A 22,074-nucleotide genomic window follows, 5' to 3' on the forward strand; every position below is an offset into this window, starting at 1 on the left:
GGTGGCAGCGGCGGGGGGGGGAAGGGGCCAATGGGCGGGCTGCGCAGCCGGCCAGAGAGGCTCAGCCATTTGGTTGTAGTGCCGGAGACGGACCTCTTTAGATTTCTGGGCGGCTGAGGAACGCGGTTGCAGCTCCGTCGCTGAGCGAGGGGGGTGGGAGGAATGGCGGGGGAAGGGAAGGTGACTGCCTCGAGAGTCGAACCGCCCGGCCTCGCCAGCCCGCCGCCGCCTCAGCGTTTGGCCGGGGGCGGGGCCGCAGGTGCGTTATACGAGGGGGAGGGGCGCGGCCGGAGGGGTCGGGTCGGGGTCCTGGCCGGACCGCGGGCGTCTCGGGGCCGCCCCGGGCCTGCTCGCGCCGCCCCGCCGGGTTGCGGAAGCAGGCGGGCGGCGCGAGGTCTGGGAGCAGCCGGCTGCCGGGCGGGCGGATAAAAGACCTGGGAAGAGGGGGAGGGGTATAGGGTGTTGGCGAGCGGGGCGGCGGGTGCTGGTCGTTTTGGGGGTCGGACAGGCGGAGTTGGTGGAGCTTGGCTGCTGCCCCCCCCCCCGCCCTCTGTGAGATTCCCAACTCCGGCTGTAGCTCACAACCTGCGCTTCCCTTCGCTTCCAGCCTCGTCCTAGTCCAGCCGCAGCCACCGGAGTCCCTCGAATAAATAAGTAAATAAAAGCAAGTTGCGTCCACCTTTGGATGACTTACCTCGCGGTCTCCACCCCTTCCACGGAGGGGCATTTCAAATTGCTGTCATATAAGGTCATTTAAGAAGGAGTGATCACCAAGTGGCACCTAGTATCTTGTTCAGTCAATAAATGAATGATGATCGTGGATTATGAACCGTTGGCTGGATGTATAGAATATTTAAAAGTGGAAAAGGAAGGTGCTACTAACTCCTGGTTTTCTGGACCAAACAATTTATGGGCTTTATAGACCTAGTGAAAGAAAACGCGCAGTTTAGTCTAATCGTCCACCTGAGTCATATGGTTCAATTTGGGTTGCCAACGAGGCTCTGTTTGGAGCACTTTATCAGGTTTTTCGGTTTGCTTGCTTTGGGTTTTTCGAATCACATTAATTGTAAGAGACTTTAAGCCTTAATTCCTGGTGGGTTACCAACTTCTGCGGGCAGGCTTAGGATCTTGTCCTGTACTCACTTGGCTGCCTGTGGCTGTTAATAAATCATGGGGATTGTTGTCAACAAGGACAGATACCTCTTGACCCTTCCATGCACTGTTTCTCACTGCTTTTATTTCTACATGTCTACACTCCCCATACACTTTCAGGTAGTTTTTCTCTTTGGATACATGTGTTTTCAAGGAAGTGGGCTCAAGGGGAGGTAAATCAATATGTATGTTGCAAATTTGAAATGTTACATAACACCAGTACAGTTTCATTCTCGGGCATATAAAGTTTAGGAGGAAATAAAAAGTGACAGAAAGTAAATAAAACGCACATACAGAATGCTTACACTGGAGAAGAAACTTGTAGTACCTTTAATATTGTAACCCGGTGGATTTCAGGAATAAAATCCTACAACTAAGCATTTTACTCGATAAATTCTTTCAGATAAGTACAATTTGAAAAGTGGTAATGTTTATTTAAGTAGCTAGGAGATGGGGAATAAAAATGGAAAGTCATTGTTTTTGTTTGTGTGGACATGTATAGTTTATTTGACTTGACTTGGCTGGCATATGTTTTCCTCAATCTTATTGAAGTCAGTGTGTGTAGTTGGGATTTATTTATTTTTTTAATTATACTGGCTTTGTTATACGAGGGGGGAATTCAAAATACCAGAATTTACTTACAAAAAAATGTGTATTATATGTTTAAACTTCAGTCACCTTCAAAGTACTCTCCATTTGATGCAGTATGGCTATCAAGACCTTTTTTTCAGTGCTCAAAACAGTTTTTGAACTCATCAATTTTGATGCCTTTTAGTGCTTCTGATGTTTTTTGTTTCACCCCTTCCACACTGGCAAAACGTTTCCCTGTGAGGACTTTTCATTCAGGAAAACCACAACAAAAATAGTCAATTGGGGTGAGATTGGGTGAATAGGGAGGGTGGGGCACCAGGGTCCGGGCGTTTTTTGGTCAAAAACTGCTGAACACTCAGCATGGTGTGGGCAGGTGTGATCATAAATCACACATCATGAGATGGACAAATTCTTTCAAAGAGTCTTCAAAAAAAAAAATCACTGAAGCTGAAAGCAGCCTCTCACAACAATGCCAGCTGGTACACTGATACACATGGGTTCCTAGAACACTCACCTAGCTGGGGAAGCCTGTACCATACAACAGGCCTGTCCTCCAGAAGATAGTTCCATTTTTGTTTGGGTCCCCCTTCATAAAACATTGGACCCCACATTACCTGTTGCCAGAGTCAGTTGCTCTTTCTGGGTATGGTATTTAAGGTTGTTCCAAAACAGAGCTCTCCATCATAAACACATTAAGTCAATATAAAGTGTAGAATATGTAATATTAAGAGTCCTGAAGTTTATGTTCTCTGATGGTAAATTCTTCCACTTAAATATTTAATCCCAATTAAGTCCACACCTTTAGCAATGTGATATGGGACACTGCCTTTCCAGAGAAGTAATGCCTTAAAAGCCAACCAGTCAAATGCCGGGATGTTGCTCATCCACCTCTGCTAAACAGAAGCAAATAGCTCACTTTAATTGTGCAAAGACTGAAGAAGATGCCTTGGGAAGCCCAAACCTCCATTAAAGAAAGTGAATAGATGCAAATAAAATTAGGATTGAAGAAATCATGGTTGATCACTAAAAATATTAAATGTAAGTTATTTTTAGAAGAACCTTACCTTTATACATTTTTATAACAGCTTTTGTACTGGTGGTAGAAATTGAAAGAAGGCTTTGCCAGATGTCAATCTTTACAGATGTTGAAATGTCAAAAACAATGTATATAACCAATTGAATACTTAACATCCCATCTTTCCAGCATACTTTGAAAGAAAAGATTTCCTCATTTTTACGAGTAGATTTATTTGTAGTTTATTTTAAATGAAACTTTAATGATTTTGATTTTATTATCAAAAGAAAATAGGAAGATAGCTAAAACTCAGTCATTTGCCCACAGAACTTAACCAAACATCAAAAAAAAAAAAAAACACCCCACAACAAAACCCTTGCTGTTACATTCCTTATCTTACAGAGTTGTTTCTTAAATTACATTTCATTGCATGTCATAGTAGTAAATCGGTGCTCTGAATGGCTCTGAACAGTGCACATCTGAAGATGTAGTAAGAAAAGAAACTATCAAGTAATCTTGGTTAAATTTTGATGTGGAGTGGGAACAGAATGAGTGATGATTCTACAATGGGAGTTAGATTATGAAAGATGGATAGTCTGTAACCTCTGGAGCTGGATTTGATTCATACCGAAAGGAATACAGGAGATACAATTCAAAGGTTTGAGCCCCTCAGGAAAAAGACAGACTTAAGTACTGAAAAGACATCTTCCTGCCTTCCAGAATATTTTCCGTCAAGAACCAGCCCAAACAAACAAGCAGCCTATCTTGTGCTCCAGGAGGTTTAGCAAAGTGTGTCCTTAACCTCTTGATACCTGTTGGGAAGTACTGTTTTATAAATAACCCACATTCATCCTGCTACTGTTTTAGCTCATTTGCTTTTGACCTCTAAAAATGGAGACCCTCTAGGTAGCATCCTTTTTATAAGTTAAACTAATGTATTCACAGTTCAACTTTCTGTTCTTCAGTGGAACCTGGCCATAATACTTTTTCACCTACATCATGGTTCAGCTGCCTGGACCCCAATAGACAGTGATATGGAAAGACTCCAGCTCAATTATGTTCTCTTTATCTTTCTATATAAATAGGTCTTACAAATGGAGATTATTCTTTGAAATCCATGGTAGTAAATGTGAGACTACTACTGCATTTTGATTTGAGTAGCAAAGGAATGTTGAGGCCCAGGATCTAGAAAGTTACTTCTTTGCTTAATAAAGCATTAGATAGTTTTACCTTGTCAATGGCAGGCCATAGAGAAAAGCACTTCTAGGTAAAAATAGTCATATGATTTAAAAAAGTAATAGTAAAGATCTTAAAAGCAACTTAAAGGTGATTTATTTTGAAAACAAAAAAGACATCACCTGTGCACTTGTTTGGAAATCACTAGAAATTCTGTGATTCTAATTCTTAAATATATTTAGTAAAAGAAGTAGCCATAAGAGGATAGTTTGTTTACCACTCACCAGGAAGAAAACCAGAGCCATAAGCTCTTATTTTTAGTATTAAAATATGGCTATAAAGGAAAAAAAAGATGCTTTAAAGGCAAATAATGGAATGAGTCATAGAACAAGACCGTAACTAAAGGCAATCTTGGTTCAAAAAACAAATGCAATTTACTTAGAATCTACTAATTTGTTTCAATCTGTCTGGGGTTGAAGTTTACCTCCATGAAGAAAAAGTTACATGAGATAGAGAACAAACTTTCTAAGAACTTTTAACGTATTTACTATTTGCAAATAGTTTATAATTTTAAGCATATATGGTAAAATTGTCCTCTCAAATCATGTACTTTGAAATAGCGGTTCTCATTGGTACCTAGAAGTAATTATGTAATTTCACTTAGCATAATGCTCTCTAGTTCCATCCATGCTGTCGCAAAGGGTATAAGCTCCTCCTTTCTCGCTGCATAGAATTCCATTGTGTAAATGTACCATAGTTTTTTGATCCACTCATTTGCTGATGGGCACTTAGGTTGCTTCCAGTACTTGGCCATTGTAAATTGTGCTGCTATGAACATTGGGGTGCGTAGGTTCTTTTGGATTGGTGTTTCAGGGTATAATTTCAAATATATACTACAATTCTTGAATTAGAAATCAATTTCATGCATTCTGAGATTAGTAATTTTTAAGTGTATTTTTAATTGAAATAGTATGTCCTCAGGACAGAATACCTGTACCCTAAACTTTTCCTGGAAATTCTGAATACTAGCAAGTTGAGTACAAAAATTATGCATTCATTTGCACATGACCAAATGAATAGCCGTGGTAGGTGTTTGAGGACTCTTACCCAGCAGAGTAATACATGCATGTTTGGCTCTGCTGGATTGCTTTTTGGTACCAAGAATTTACCCAAAATCATTTTATATGCCTTCTGTGTATGAGAATTATATTACTTCTACATATATTCATTCAAAGGCAACTTGAGTAACTGTGACAGATAACTTTTTCACTGGGCTGAACCAGCTCATGTCTGTGTTCACATTCATGTGGAGAAGCAATGCTATAGGATGAGGCAGAACAGCAGGTGAATAACAAGCATGTTCATCAAAGTGTGGTAGCACTTTTTACAAAAGCTAATGAAAGAAAGAATATATTCATGTGCCCAGGGAAAAAGTCTAGGAGAGTATACACCAGAAAGTATTTTTTCTTTTTTACCAAGATTTTCTATGGGTAGTGGGGTTACAGTGTTTTTTTGTTTTGTTTTGTCAGTATTTTCTAAGTTTTTCAGTTGATAAATAATTTTGCAATACGAAAGTTATTTTTAGTGGAAATACATAGATATAGCACATTTGGGGTATGTGTTTGTGCTTGTCAAAATTCTTGGTCGCAGGCAGCGGAAACTTTCCCTGACCAATGCAAGCAGAATGCAATTTCTTATAAGGCTATCACAGGACCCAAGAACACGGTCCAAGAAAAGAGTAGGAAACAGGAAAGGCTGGGCAGCCTGGAGCAGCCAAGGTGGTGCTCCAGGTGTAGTCTGCAGAGGACTCCACACTTTGTAAGTCATCTCTTCAAGCTATGGACTTTGTGCCCCTCCATTGCTGCCAACGATCTCTCAGGAGCCTCGGTTTTTATGTCACTCCCTCGAGATTCAAAGCACTTAACGGAAACATTTGCAAATTTCACAACTATCAGGGAGAAAAGATCGCCCCCTTTGGCTTCTACAGTGGGTGTGTGACACTGCCTCCCACTTACTTTAGGATTGTCCCCCTGCCCCCCAAAAGTATTCTGGTGGTAGGTGACCAAAAACAAAATTCACTAAAGTGTTCTGATTAAACAATACTGCAAAGGCTTTCTAATGATCCAAATTACCCATCTTAGCTCCTCTCTTGCTCCCAATTACTTAGCAGGAAGAGGCGATATGGTCTGAGTGTTTTTATCCCCTGCCAATCTGTATATTGAGATCCCAATCCCTAGAGTGATGGGATTAGGAGGTGGGACCTCTTCCTAACAGGAGGCAGTTAGGTTGTGAGCCCTCATGATTGAGATTAGGGTCCTTATTAAGAGGCCCCACAGAGCTCCCTAGCCTTTCCTCCATGTAAGCAGGGGTGTCAAAACTCATTTTCACCGGGGGCCACATCAGCCTCACGGTTGCCTTCAAAGGGCCGAATGTAACTTTAGGACTCTATAAATGTAGCTACTCCTTAACTAGGGGAAAGGAGCACAGCGCTGCCGCTGGGTAGAAACAAGGTGCCAGGCCGGATAAAACAAGGAGGGGGGCTGGATTCGGCCTGCGGGCCTTGTGTTTGCCACCTGTGATGTAAGGGATAGCTGGAGGTCGGCAACCTGAAAGGGTCTTCACCTGACCATGCTAGCACCTTACCTGGACTTCCAGCCTCCAGAGTGTGATAAATAAATGGTTTTTTAATTTATAAACCACCCAACCTGTGGTATTTTGTTCCTATAGCCCAGACAGACTAAGACAAGACTACATCACCTATTTAGAATCAACCTAAAACAGCTAATACCTGGAATCCTTAATTTTCTTTCAAGTGCTTCCCTTTCCAAATCCTAGGCCAGAAGAAACAATACATTATTGTTGATGTCAATAACGAAGCAGAACTGATAGTAACTTTGAGATTTTCAGAAGGATGCCCAGTAGAGCTATTTGATTTAAAATGATAAGAAATTTCATCCTAAGGGATACACTAAAGATAGAATAATCTACATGTTATATTTCATGAATAAATGCAGAGATCTCTAGATATCGAGTGCTATGAGATCTTGAGTAGAGATATATTACTGCTGACGGGTTTCTACCTGCCACTCTGTGCACATGTCAGGCTCAAGTGCAGGACTAAACTGAAGGGTGTGAGATTTGTAGTAAAAATTTATTGGAAGAAGGCAAGTGGTCACAGGCTAAGTAATGGTTCTTAGAAGAAGGCAGTCACTTTTAAGGACAATTTTGAAGGAAAAAAATGCTGATGGTGAAAGAAATACCAAAACCACAAACACATCAAAAAGACCCATATTCCTGGAAACAAAGAGAAAGGTCATAAAGGATTTACTTAGAAAACATATTAATCCTGGGATCTTGTCATCTTTCCTCCTGCCCCCCATCATTTCAGGTCACTTAGCTTAGATTGCTCTGTAGCTAGAAAAAGCAGATGATACCCTTGCAAGGACTTGGAACAATGTTATAGGAATTCAGCTGTTTTCTAGTTTAATTTTTATAGCTGTTAAAGTATGATTTAACTGTTACACGAATAGAATTTCCTTCTAAGTGGTAATGACTTCTCTCCAGAGATAACAGTGCTAAAGATTCTGCTCATTGAAACACAAAGTGCACCCTGATTGATGTGGCTCAGTGGATTGAGTGCCGGCCTGCAAACCAAAGGGTCCCCAGTTCAATTCCCAGTCAGGGCACATGCCTGGGTTGTGGGCCATGTCCCCAGTAGGGGTGTGTAAGAGGCAACCACACATTGATGTTTCTCTCCTTCTCTTTCTCCCTCCCTTCCCCTCTCTAAAAATAAATAAAGAAAATCTTAAAAAAAGAAAAAGAAAAACACAAAATGTTCTTTATGACCAAGTGTTTTATATATTAGAATTTAACTGTGCAGATGATTCAATGCAAATAGTGGCAGGCTGCTAATTATTAAATAAAATCTATTTCCTCTCCTTCCTGGACACAAAGCGTGACTGTGATTCCCAGCTGCCCTTGTAGTTAGATTGGATGCATAGGAATGAGTGCTAGGCAGCTGAGTGAGAGTAGAAGTGATGTTTATCACTTTGAGGCCTGAAATCTCCAGTGCATGCTGACTGAGCTGGAGGTGACAGAGTGATCTTGGAAACCACATGTTGTTCATGAGGTTGGAAGCTCCCCCAGCCTGGGTCTCTACAGAGAGCCATCTAGCAGCCTATTCACTTGCTCATCAAGAGAAGAACTGTGACCGAGACAGAAGCTTTTATGGAGCTGTGCGCCATTACACGCTTGAGACTTATTGCAGCCTGTGCTAACTGACACTAAGAAAGTTTTTTTTAAATCAGTCTTAGCTTTGTATTCTTTTATGATTTTGTAGATCAATTGTAAATTTCAAATATTATATTTTCAATATATCTTTGACCTACAGGTTCTCAGAAGCACCATAAAACAGATAAAAGAGTTATATTAAGTAACAAGAACCTAATGAAGAACAGAATTGTAAGAAAGTCTATGTAAGTGACACTCAAATATATCTTTTTTCCAAATTTAGTGCTTGACTCATAGTAGCTATAAAATAAATGTCTCTTGTTTATCAATAAATGATCCTTCCTTCCAAGCTTCAGACTGACATTTCAATTGCCCATGAGACATTTCTTACAGGAACATCCACAGAACTTTTCCAAAACTAAAATAAGCCTCCCTGTCAGCCTCTGCCTACTTTGCCTCTGCCGAAATACCATCGTGAGCCTCGCTCTCCTGTTTTCACCAGCGGTACCCTCGGAATTTCCCTCTGCTGACTCACATAGCCAAGTGGTTGCCTCATCTTCCAAGTTTTATTTCCCAAGTAGCTTTCCTCCTTTCAGTCCACTTTCTCCACCACTTCCAAGAGTGCTCACACAACCTCCAGTTTTCCTTAGGTCAATTGACCCCATGGGCTTGTTTTTCTCACCAATAACATTTCAAAAAAAAGCTCTGGCCAGTGTGCTCAGTTGGTTGGAGAGGCGTCCTGTAGACGGAAAGGTTGTGGGTTTGATTCCCAGTCAGGACACGTACCCAGGTTGCCTGTTTGATCCCCAATCAGGACACATGTGAGAAGGCAACCAATCACGTTGATGTTTCTTTCTCTCCTCACCTCCCTCCTCCCTCTCTCTCTCTAAAAAACAATGAAAAAAAAAATGTCCTCAGGTGACGGTAAAAAAAAAACCCAAAACCCAACATTTGTTTTAGAAGTATTTTAAAGACCAACAACATAGGATCATCAACTCTTAATTCTGCAAGATAAAAACTTTAAAAAAACCTTTATTTATTTATTTTTAGAGAGAGAAAGGGAAGTACAAAGAAAGGGAGAGAAACATTAATGTGTGTTTGCCTCTCGCACGCCCCCCACTGGGGACCAGGCATGTGCCCCAACTGGGAATTGAACTGGCGACACTTTGGTTCATAGCCCATGCTCAATCCATTGAGCTACACTAGCCAGGGCTCAGATGAAAACATTTTCTAAAAAACTTCTTTATGTGATATATATGTTAAATATATAAATAAAACATTTGCGTTATCCATTTATCCATCAATGGATACTTAGATTGTTTCCATGTCTTGACTATTGTAGATAATGTTGCAATGAACATGGGCATTTATTATTTATTTTTCTAGAGACTTTTAATTTATTTATTTTATTGTCATTCAAGTACAGTTGTCTCCATTTTCACACCATGCCCCCCTGCCCCACCAATTCCCACCTCCCACCCTTGAACCTACCCCCTTTGGCTTTGTCCATGTGTCTGTGCTACATCTTCCTTGATTAACCACCCCCCCCACTATCCCCTATTATCCCCTCCCCCCTCCTCTCTGGTTACTGTCAGTTTGTTCTTTATTTCAGTGTCTCTGGTTGTATTTTGCTTGTTTGTTTGTTTTGTTGATTAGATTCCACTTATAGGTGAGATCATATGGTATTTCTCTTTTACCGCCTGGCTTATTTCACTTAGCATAATGCTTTCCAGTTCTATAGACTATTTTTAAAAACAGTAATGTAGGAGAATTCAACTTTGGAATATATGAGAGTCCTTTACATTAAATGAATTTAATTTTATGCAAACTCACTACATTATTCAAGATTTTCTACTCAGGCAGTTGGAAACTCTTCCGTGGACCAGCACTGGCCCTGATGTCCTCTGGTGGCCAAATGCATGGGTCTAAGCTCCAGTCACAGTGCCCCTCCCACCAACAACAGCTTCTCTGGTTCCCTGAGACCTCCCTCCCTCCCCCAGCCATGCGTTTAAATTCCCAATAAAGAGACCACGCATTACCTTCCCATCTTATTTCTAATTTCCAGACGAATTGGACCTTCTGCTGTCCCCTTTCTTCTGCTTTTGACTATGTGATTCCCTCACCTTATACACCCTTTCCTTTTTTCCCCACCAATCAAAATTATACCCAAAATCTGAGACCAAATTTGATGTACCTGCCTTCTTGAAACCTTTTTTAACCACCCAAAGATCCTTTCTCTTCTTGAATTTCATAATACTCTTAAGGGTAGTAATAGGGCCATTCCCCTGTACTATGTTTGTTTACCACCCCCCCCCCAAATCTTTGGAGATAAGAATAATGTTTGACATTTTTGTTACCCACTGTGTTATTTGAACATTAAATATTCAATATCTATTTCATGACTAAAATGCTTTGAACCTAGTGGAAGTCCTTTTGAAACATTTAAATTAGTATAATCTTCAATGTCAAGTAAGTAGCAACAGGATATTGGGGAACTAGGAATTGCTAAGTAACTTTATTCTTTCCAATGTGAGGGAAACAAAAATTCTTACTTTTATGACCATAACACAGAAGCTTTTCTACTACAAACATTTATTTTGGGTTCCTACCTAGGGGTTGAGTTGTCTTAAAAGGCAATTTGTGGGAGAGTTGGGAATTACAGAGCTCCCTAACTCTAATTTTTTGTCTACTCCAATTTTACTGAAGGTATACAATTTTTATTTCTCTGGGTTTTTTATTCAGCAAAAAAACAAGAAGGAATAACATGACAAAGCTCAAAGACTCGAAGCCATAAAACTTCTAGGAGAAAAGATATGGGGTAAACTCCTTGACATTGGTCTTGGCCATTCTTTTTTGGATTTGACACCCAAAGCCAAGGCAACAAAAGCAAAAAATCAACAAGTGGGGCTACATCAGATAAAAAGCTCCTTCACAGCAAAGGCAACCATCAATAAAATGCAAAAGTAGCCTATAGAATGGGAGAAAATATTTGCAAATCATATCTGATAAGGGGCTAATATCCAAAACATATAAAGAACTCATAATTCAATAACAAAAAAATCCAATTTAAAAATGGACAGAGGAAATGGATGGACATCTTTTAAAGAAGACATACAAATGGCCAACAGGTACATGAAAAAGTGCTCAATATCACTGATCATCAGGGAATTACAAATCAAGATCACAATGAGATATCATCTCACACCTGTTGGAGTAGTTATCAAAAAGACAAGAAATAAGTGCTGGCGAGGATGTGAAGAAAAAGAGCCCTTGTGCACAGTTGGTGGGAATGTAAATTGGTGCAGCCTCTGTGGAAAACAGTATGGTGGTTCCTCAAAAAATTAAAAATAGAACTACCATATGATCCAGAAACTCCACTTTTGGGTTTCTGTCTGAAGGAAATGAAGTTGCTATATTGAAAATTGCTAACTGCAATTTTCATTGCTATATTCTGCAGTTTATATTGCTATCTGCATCTCCATGTGCATTGCAGCCTTTTTTATATTAGCCAAGAGATGGAGATAACCTAAGCATCCATTGATGGGTGAATGGGTAAAGAACACGGGAGATATCTGTATCTATCTATATCTCAGCTATGACAAAAAAGGAAGGACTGGCATTTGCAACAGCATGGCTGGACCTTGATGGCAGTATGGTAAGTGAAATAAGTCAGACAGAGAAATACAAACACTGTATGATCTCTTATATGTGGAATCTTAAAAAAAACCACCTTGTAAATATAGAGAACAGATTGGTGGTTGCCAGAGGCAGGGGGTAGGTAGGGGGCAAATTGGGCGATGGTGGCCAAAAGATACAAACTTATAGTTATGAGATATAAGTTCTGGGGATTTAATGTGCAGCGTGGTGACTAAAGTTAACAGTGCTATACTGTATATTTGCAAGTTGCTAAGAGAGTGATTTCTCACCACTAGAAGAAAGAATTTGTAACTCTTGAGGTGATGGATGTTAACAAAAGTTACATTAATCATTTTGCAATGTATACATGTATCAAATCACCATATTGTACACCTAAAACTAATACAATGTCATATGTCAATTACATCTCAATAAAACTGGAAAAAAAATTTAAAAATGAAAGAAAAAGTGATATGACAAAGCTCATCTATTTCACTCTTATTTAACAATTGAAGGAAATCTAGCACTTGTCCTTCACTTTCTGTATTTGACCTAGTAAATCTAACATTTTTCTGTAATGGTTTATGAAATAAAATCAATATGTAAATGTTTTAGCTTTACTCCAATTATATGAATAGAAAGTTTAACTAAGATTAGGATAAGTATATTTTATTAAGCTATTAACTTTTACGAAGACATGAAAATAAAAGACAGAACCCTATAAAAACACAGGAATTTGAAGTGGGGATTTGAATCTGAGTGGGAGAATGTGGTAAGAGGCTCTTTATGTGTAGCCTGGCAGTATAGCTTGAAATGAGAAAAACAATGATTCCTTAAATTCATTCCTTTTAAAATATGAACCTCTTGACTTTCAGCTCTATTTGCTATTGAGTACCTGACATTGGGCTCATCTTCCTGCTGTAAACAACAATAAAATTGTGTAAAACAACAACGGCAGGCCCTGGACAGCACCCGAGGCAGGATTACTACCCTTCAGGAAAGGGAAGCACTTGAGGCCAGCCCGACACTCATCCAGCACAGGCACATGGGGCCCAAGCAGAGGGCAGCAGTGTCTATGGGCAGAGCAAGCAGGGATCAGAGCTCAGCCCACTAATGTAGCTGGGTTTAAAGGCCAAGGTTCCTTAAAGTAGAGAGCTGCAGAGAAAGAGCCCTCTAAAATTGCATAAAAATTTCCCGAAGGTACTTGGCCCACTGTTAAGATATGTATGAACAGGGCAGGACTCCAGGAGACCTAGCAGAGAACAGTGTCTGAGAGGCAGAGAGCTGAACAGAGCTTTCAGGGTTTGCACAATAATGGGAAGACATGAGAGGTTAGGCCCAGCCTAATTTAAAATGTATAAACCTTTGTGAATATCTAGGCGGGTAATGGAGACCCCAGAAAGTCCACATCCTAGCATTAAGGACCATGAGCTAGCAGTGTTACACAATAGGAGTAAGGACTAAACTTAGACACTTGCTGTCAGAACAAGATTCAATACTCAGAGGAAGGCAATATAATCTAGAACGTCTAAATGTAATAATCACTGTATTAAGCAGTAGACAAACAGAACAAAATAAAAATCCTACTGGATATGCAAAGAAAAAAAAAACAAGTCATCATAAGATGAACAGTAAAAGAAGCAAACGGAACAAAACAAAAAACTATATTAGCCAGCAGAAAAACAGAATAAAACACAAAAACCCTCACTGGACATGCAAAGAAAAAACAACCAAATAGTCATGAGGTAAAACAGTAGAAGAAACAGACCCAGAGATGGTTCAGATATTAGAGTTACCTGATAAAAATTTCAAAATAACTACAATTAGTATGTTAAAGAAATTGGAGGAAAAGGTAAAAAAAACAGATGAAAAGACAATTTGCCCCCTACCTACCCCCTGCCTCTGGCAACCACCAATCTGTTCTCTATATTTACAAGGTGGTTTTTTTAAGATTCCACATATAAGAGATCATACAGTGTTTGTATTTCTCTGTCTGACTTATTTCACTTACCATACTGCCATCAAGGTCCAGCCACGCTGTTGCGAATGCCGGTCCTTCCTTTCTTATCATAGCTGAGATATAGATAGATACAGATATCTCCCGTGTTCCTTACCCATTCATCCATCAATGGACGCTTAGGTTATCTCCATCTCTTGGCTACTATAAAAAAGGCTGCAATGCACATGGAGATGCAGATAGTTTTTCAATATAGCAACTTCATTTCCTTAAGACAGAAACCCAAAAGTGGAGTTTCTGGATCATATGGTAGTTCTATTCTAAAGTTAACAGTACTGTACTGTATATTTGAAAAGAGCACTTGAGCAGAGAATTTGAGTCTATGAATAGGAATCAAATGGACATTCTAGGAGTGTAAGTTGAAATATCTGAATTGAAGAACTATTTGAATGGTTATAGCACCAGTCTAGACTCAAAGGTAATCACAGAAAATATTTAAACTGAACACAGGAAGAAAAAGTAATGAAAAAGAACAAAGTATGAGAGAGAGATGGGGCATAGGCAAAAAAGTCAGTATACTCTTAATTTGAGCCCCAGAAGAAGAGGTGAGAGAGACGAGCATCAGCAATATTTAAAGAATGATGACTGAGAATTTGCCTATCTAACAAATGATAAAGCTCACAGATTCAAAGGTCTTCACAAACATCAAGCAGGATAATAAAAGAAAAGCACACCAAAGCACGCCACAGTCACACTTCTGAAAATTCGAGATAAAAAGGAAATCTTCAAAGCAGCCAAAAAAAGGACACCATATCTCCTGAGAAAACAACAATAAAGATAATAGTTGATATCGTAATAAAAATTTATGGAAGTTGCAAGGCAATAGAACAGCATCTTTTAAACAGCTGAAAGGGGGGAAAAACCCCCTGCCAACCTAGATTTCCATACCCTCCCCTGAAAAAAAGAAAAGAAAGGAAAGTTTTAAAAAAATGTTCTCAGACAAATAAGCTGCAAAATTGCATCCCTAGCAGGCTAATGTGATAATAAACCCTAAAGGGCTTTATTCAGGTTGAAGGTAAATGATCTCACATCATGATACTGAGTAAACATAAGAAACTCTTGACTATTGAAATAACAATCATGCCAAATATTTGTGTAGTTTATACACAGGGAAGCAATAAAATATATAAAATCAATAAAGGTGTGTGTATGGGGAGTGGTGAATGGAGGCAAACTGTTGTCAGATGCTCACATTATTTGTGACAATGACAGGTACTGTAATAAGTTAAGAATACATGTTTTAAATTCTATGATTAACTACTAAAAGACTGATAGTAACAGGAAAACAAAAAGACAGAAGAGAATATTAAAATCCTTGACTAACAGAAACAAGGCATGGAAGGAGGAAGAAAATAACAAATAGAAAAAACAAAATGAATAGCAAGGTAGTAGACTTAATCGCAACTTAATTATTTTACAGTCAGAGTGAACAAAAGAACAGAGTGAAGAAAGGAACAAAACTCCCAATTTAAAGACACAGATTGTCTCCTTCCACCATCTTGGAGGCTGCGGAGGCCTGCTGGGAACAGGACTTCTAAAACGACAAATATGTCTGGTAGGCTGTGGTCCAAAGCCTTTTCTGCTGGCTATACATAGGGTCTCTGGAACCACAGGGAACACACAGCTCTTCTTCAAATGGAAGGTATTTATGCTCGAGATGAAACTGAATTCTGTCTGGGCCAGAGACGTGCTTATGTGCATAAAACAAAGAACAGCACAGTGACTCCTGGTGGCAGCCCCCACAAAAGCAGAGTGACCTGGGGAGAGGGAACCAGGAAGCTCATGGCAGCAGTGGCGCCCCCGTGGCTCGGGCCAGACTCCCAAACGACGCTCCTGCTAGGGCCGGTGGACACAGAATCACGCAATGAAGTATCCCTCAAGGACTTACATTCATTGAAAAGTAAATAAATAAAGGTGCATTTGTTCTTTTGTAAAAAAAAAAAAAAAAAAGATTGTTAGTAGATTTTTTAAAAGACCTAATTATATGCTGCTTACAAAAGACACACCAAAATACATCCAAATATGAAAACAAAAATAAATTTAGTAGAAAAGATAGATCAAATATTTCATTTAAACCCCTCACCAAAGAAAGCAAATTTCATTATATTACTACCCCCCCCCCCCAAAAAAAAGGTAAACTATAGGGCAAGAAGCTACTACTTGAAGTAAAGAATGAGATTCCATATTGGTAAAGCAGTTAATTCAACAAGCAATAACAATGCTAAATTAATATGCACCTAAGAACACACCTCTAAAATGCATAAAGCAGCAGTCTACATAATAAAAGAATCAATAAATCCAATCATAGTTGAAGAATTCAACACAGCTTTCCCAGTAACATATAAAACAATCAAAAAATCAAAATATAAAATACCTAAATAACACTACCCACCAATTATAATTAGTATTTATAGGATACTACACCCCAAAATATAGAAAATATATTCTTTTCTAGTGCACATGTATCATTTAACAAAACATGCTTCAGCCCATAAAGCAAATTTCCACAAATTTCAAGAGTCAAAAATTATATAGTATATTATTTTTTGCCACCAGAATTAAACTAGTATTCACTCCCAGAACTATAACTTAAAAATCCCAATGTATTTAGAAATTAAGGAACACACTTCAAAAATAATCCATGGGTCAAAGAAGTAAGTGCAATGGAAACTATAAAATATTCTGAGCTGCCTAAAGTGAGAATGCAACCTATCAAAACTTGTGAGTTGCAGCTAAAGCAGTATTCAGAAATAAATGTATAGATCTAAATGTATATTTAGAAGAATGGTTGTAAGCCAATGATCTAAGTTTCTAATGTAAGAAGTTAGAAAAGAACCTCAAAGAAAATCCAAAGGATGCAGAAGGAAGGAAATAATGAAAATACAAGCAGGAATCAATAAAATAGAATACACACACAGTGGAGTATATCCACATAGCCAAATATTGTTTACTGAAATTAATAAAATTGGAAAAACCCTAGCAAAATTGAATAAGAAAACAGAGAAAACACAAAATACAAATATCAAGATTGAGATATTATGATTAACTTTATGCCAACAAATATGAACATTTAGCTGAATGGACAAATTCCTTGAAACATACAATGTATCCAAATACAATCAAGAAGAAGCAGAAAATCTGAATAATCTTATGTCTATTAAACAAATTGAACTCTTAAAACAAATCTTTCCACAAAGTAAACTCTAAGCACAGATGGCTTCATTAGAATTCACTAGAATTCCCCATCACATTTTTAATGAAGAAAATACTAATTTTACACAAATTATTTCAGTAAACAGAGGACATAAAAGTCAGTATAACCTGGACATAAAATGTGACAAGGATATTACAAAAAAGGAAAATTATATACCAACATCTTTCATAAACAGGCACAATAATCCTAAACAAAATTTAGCAAATGAGATATATTCCAGGGTAGCAAGGGCAGTTTAACAAAAATCAAGTAATGAAATTTGCCACAGTAATGAAGTAAAAGTGAAAACCCATATTATCCTCTCAGTAGATTCAGAAAAAGCATTGATAAACGTGAATATCAGTTCAAAATTAAAATACTTCAAAGGTGGGATGTCAGGGAACTTTCTCAATCTGATAAAGGGCATCTAAGAAAATTTCACAGCTAACAATTATGGTAAAATATTGAAAAATATTGCCCTAAAATCAGGAAAAGGCAAAGATCTTTACTACTACCACTTCTATTTGACATTGTTTTAGAAGTCCTAGCCAGAGTGATAAGGCAAGAGAAAGAAGCATACAGATCAAAAAAGATCGAAGTAAACTGTCTTCACTACACAGAACATGACTGTCTGCATTGAAAACATTTTGTCTATGAAAAAATACTAAGATGAAATGTGAACTAAAGAACATTGCATGATACAGGTTCAATTTGCAAAAATCAACTGTATGTGTATATATTGTGAACAAACAATTAAAAAATTAACTTTTAAAAATACCACTTATAATGGCATTCAAAAACAATATTTGGGAATAAATTTGATAAAAGATGTGTAAGAAATTTATACTGTCAATTATAAATCATTGTGATAAAATTTAGCAAAGACCTAAATGAAGGGGTATACATAATGTTCATGGAGTTCATGGCAGAGGAAACTTGACATTATTGAGGTGGCAATTTTTCCAAATTTGACCTACAGATTCAACATAATGCTAACCAAAATCCCAAGCAACATTTTTGTAGCTAATCAATACATGGATTCTAAAATTTATATGAAAACCCAAGGAGTTCTGGCCAAGATGGAGGCGTAGGCAGATATGCTTCACCTGCTCACACAACCAAAAGAAGGAAACAAACAACTTAAAAACAAAAACCAGAACTGCCAGAAAATTTACTGTATGGCAGTTTAACAACCAAAGAATTAAAGAAGAAACATTCATCCAGACTGGCAGGGGGAGCAGAGATGGGCAACCAGGGCAGTGAGGACACACGGAAAGGCAGCAGCTGGCAGACTAGGTGATCCCACATTCGCATGCAGATAAACTAGGAGGAACAACTGGGCAATGAGACAGACTGCGCCACCCAGGGTTCCAGCACAGGGAAAGTAAAGCCTCAGAACCTCTGACTGTAAAAACTGTGGGAGTTGTGGCGGTGGGAAAAACTGCCAGTCTCTTGAAAGCAAGGCAAGAGCCAAGCAAGTGGCATTGTTCCCTTTCTGACCCCTCCCCCACATGCAGTGCCACAAGGCAGCGGAGTAGGTTGCCCATCCCTGGCAAATACCTATGCTCCGCCCCTTCCAACAAAACAGGTGTGCTGAGATAAAGAAATATGGCCCAAATGAAAGAACAGATTAAAACTCCAGAGAAAGTACTAAGTGATGAGGAGATAGCCAGCCTATCAAACATGGAGTTCAAAACACTGGTAATCAGGATGCTCACAGAAATGGTTGAGTATTGTTACAAAATAGAGGAAGAAGTGAAGGCTATGCAAAGTGGAATAAGGAAAAATATACAGGGAACCAACAGTGAAGGGAAAGAAACTGGGACTCAAATCAACAATTGGAGCAGAAGAAAGAAGTAAACATTCAACCTGAACAGAATGAAGAAACAAGAATACAAAAAAAATGAGGAGAGGCTTAGGAACCTCTGGTACAACTTTAAATGTTCCAACATCTAAATCACAGGGGTGCCAGAAGGAGAAGAGGAAGAGCAAGAAATCAAAAACTTATTTGAAAAAATAATGGAGAACTTCCCCAATCCGACAAAGGAAATAGACTTCTAGGAAGTCCAGGAAGCCCAGAGAGTCCCAAAGAAGTTGGACCCAAAGAGGAACACACCAAGACAAATCACAATCAAATTTCCAAATATTAAAGATAAGGCGAGAATCTTTAAACCAGCAGGAGAAAAGAAGAGAGTTACCTACAACAGAGTTCCTTTAAGACTATCAGCTGATTTCTCAAAAGAAACCTTATAGGCAAGAAGGGGCTGGAAAGAATTATTCAAAGTCATGAAAGTCAAGGACCTACATCCAAGATTACTCCATCCAGCAAAGCTTACATTTAGGGAAGGGCAGATAAAGTGCTTCCCAGATAAGGCCAAGTTAAAGTTCATCATCACCAAGCCCTTATTGGATGAAATGTTGAAGGGACTTATCTGAGAAAAAGAAGATAAAAAATATGAACAATAAAATAGCCAACAAACTGAAAACTATCAATGATTGAATCTATAAAAACAAAACAAAAACAAAGTAAGCAAACAACCAGAACAAGAACAGAATCACAGAAATGGAGATCACATGGAGGGAGATCGGTGGGAAGGAGGACAATGGGTAAAAAGGTACAGGGAATAGGAAGCATAAATGGTAGGTACAAAATAGACAGGGGGATGTTAAGAATAGTATAGGAAATGGAGAAGCCAAAGAATGTATATGTATGACCCATGGACAAGAACTAAGGGTAGGGGAAGCTGGAGGGAATGGGGGTACTGGGCAAAGGGTGATAAAGGGGAGAAAAAAGAATGGGACAACTGTAATAGCATAATCAATAAAATATACTTAAAAATAAAATTTATATGAAAACCCAAAGAACCTAGCAAAATGATGTTGAAAAGGAGCAAAAGCAGAGGATAGTACAGTAATAAAGTACAATGGGGGTGGTCTACAGATCAACGGAACAGAACAGAAAGTACAGAAATAAATCCACAAATATATGACGATTGCTTTTTGACAAAAGATCCAAGGTCGTGCATCAGGAAATGAAAATCACAACTGGGTATTTGTATGGAAAAAATAACTTTGGCCTTTGTCTCACAGTGTACACAAAAATTAATTTGAGATGGATCAGAGACCCAAACATAAAATCTAAACCTTTAAAGTTTTAAAAACAAACATAGGAGAATATTTTCATGAATTTGGGGTAGGCAAATATTTCAGATGGGACACAAAAACACTAGCCATAAAATTAAAACTCGTAAACTGGACTTCATATAAAGTAAAAATTTCTGACCATGAATACCATTATGAAAATAAAGGGGCAAGCCACAGAGTGGTTGAATATGTTTTTTAATACATACATGTATAAAGGTCTTGGATCCAGAATATGTGAAGAACACAAGTCAATGAGGGAAAGAAAAACAACTTTATAAGTGGGCAAACACCTTAAACAGGTACTTGACAAAAGAAGATGTATGAATGGCCAATAAGCACATAAAGAAGCTCTATGCCATTAATCATTTGAAATATCTAAATTAAAAACATAATGAAATACCATGTCATACCATTTAGAGTAACTAAAATTTAAAGGAATGATAATAGTTCCACACCCCTTCCTCTTTCCTTTTCGTTTTCCCTCCCACTCCCTTCCCAAAAGATTCAGTCCTACAGCCATTCATTATGTGGAGCAGAGCAAGGTAGGTGCCACATGATTGCAATTGGGGTTGGAAGAGACTATCGGAGCTCTGGCAGGGTGGCGGGGGCAACCATTATTCAGGGACAGTCCTATGTGGCATATTGATGCAGGGTGAGACAGGTGCTCACAGAGAGGGAAACAAGGTGTTAGATGTCTGAGCCTGAACAGAAAGAGCAGAATCCATATGGGACATAGCCCATCATGAGTCAGGGCCTGAGCTGAGTGAGAAGGATGTTCATGTGAGGCGGCCCAGCACGGAGAGCTGGAGCCTCTGTGAACTGAGGAGGGAGGCCCGGAGCAGGCCTTTCAAAACCCGAGCACAGAGTGGGTGGTGTCCTGGGAGAGGAGTGATCTGGAGTGGGAGTCGGAGAGTAAGCACAATGAGGAGGGAGACCACTTTGGGGAGGGGATGGCAGTGGAGATGGGAGACTACATACATTCAGCAATTGATCAAATAAGTAAAAACAATAAGAATAACACATGTCGGGGGAAGGAACAACCATTTGGAAAGGGGAAAAACTAAAGTGAATTCAATGAGTTGGACTGGAATTGGAAGTAGTGTTGTAGATTCGTGGTTTTTAATACATGTAGAGAGGTATAGAAATAAGCATAGACGTACCCCTGGCCGATGTGGCTCAGTGATTGAGCGCTGGTCCACAAACCAAAGGGTCGCCGGTTTGATTCCCAGTCAGGGCACGTGCCTGGGTTGCAGGCCAGGTCCCCAGTGTGGGGTGCTCAAGAGGCAACCACACATTGGTGTTTCTCTCCTTCTCTTTCTCCCTCCTTCCCCTTTCTCTAAAAATAAATAAAATCTTTTAAAAAATGAAATGTTTTTTAAAAATCAGTCTTCTTTAAAAAACAATAGACATAGATGTAAATGTATGTGCTTGTTGTATGTGTCCATCCATATATTCCCTAGTTCTCTGCTGAGAGAAGCACTGGGAGTGGTGATGTGCTGATAATAGTGAGCACACCATGTGCCTAAATCCATTATATATATATGTGTATATATATTCAATTACAGTTTACATTCAATATTATTTTGTATTTGTTTCAGGGGTGTAGCATAGTATTTTCACAATTGTATACTTTATAAAGTGTTCCCCCTGATATTTCCAGTACCCATTGGGCATCATACATAGTTATTACCACATTATTGATTATATTTCCTATGCTGTACTTTACATCCCCATGACTATTTTGTAACTACCTGTACCTCTCAATCCCTTCACCTTTTGCACCCAGTCTCCCAAGCCCCCTCCCCTCTGGCACCATCAGTCTGTTGACTGTATCTATGAGTCTGTTTTTGTTTTGTTTGTTTATATTGTTCTTTAGATTCCACATATAAGTGAAATCATGTATTATTTGCCTTTCTCTGA

The sequence above is a fragment of the Desmodus rotundus genome, chromosome 7, assembly GCF_022682495.2.
Source record: "Desmodus rotundus isolate HL8 chromosome 7, HLdesRot8A.1, whole genome shotgun sequence".
NCBI classification, from domain to species: Eukaryota; Metazoa; Chordata; class Mammalia; order Chiroptera; family Phyllostomidae; genus Desmodus; species Desmodus rotundus.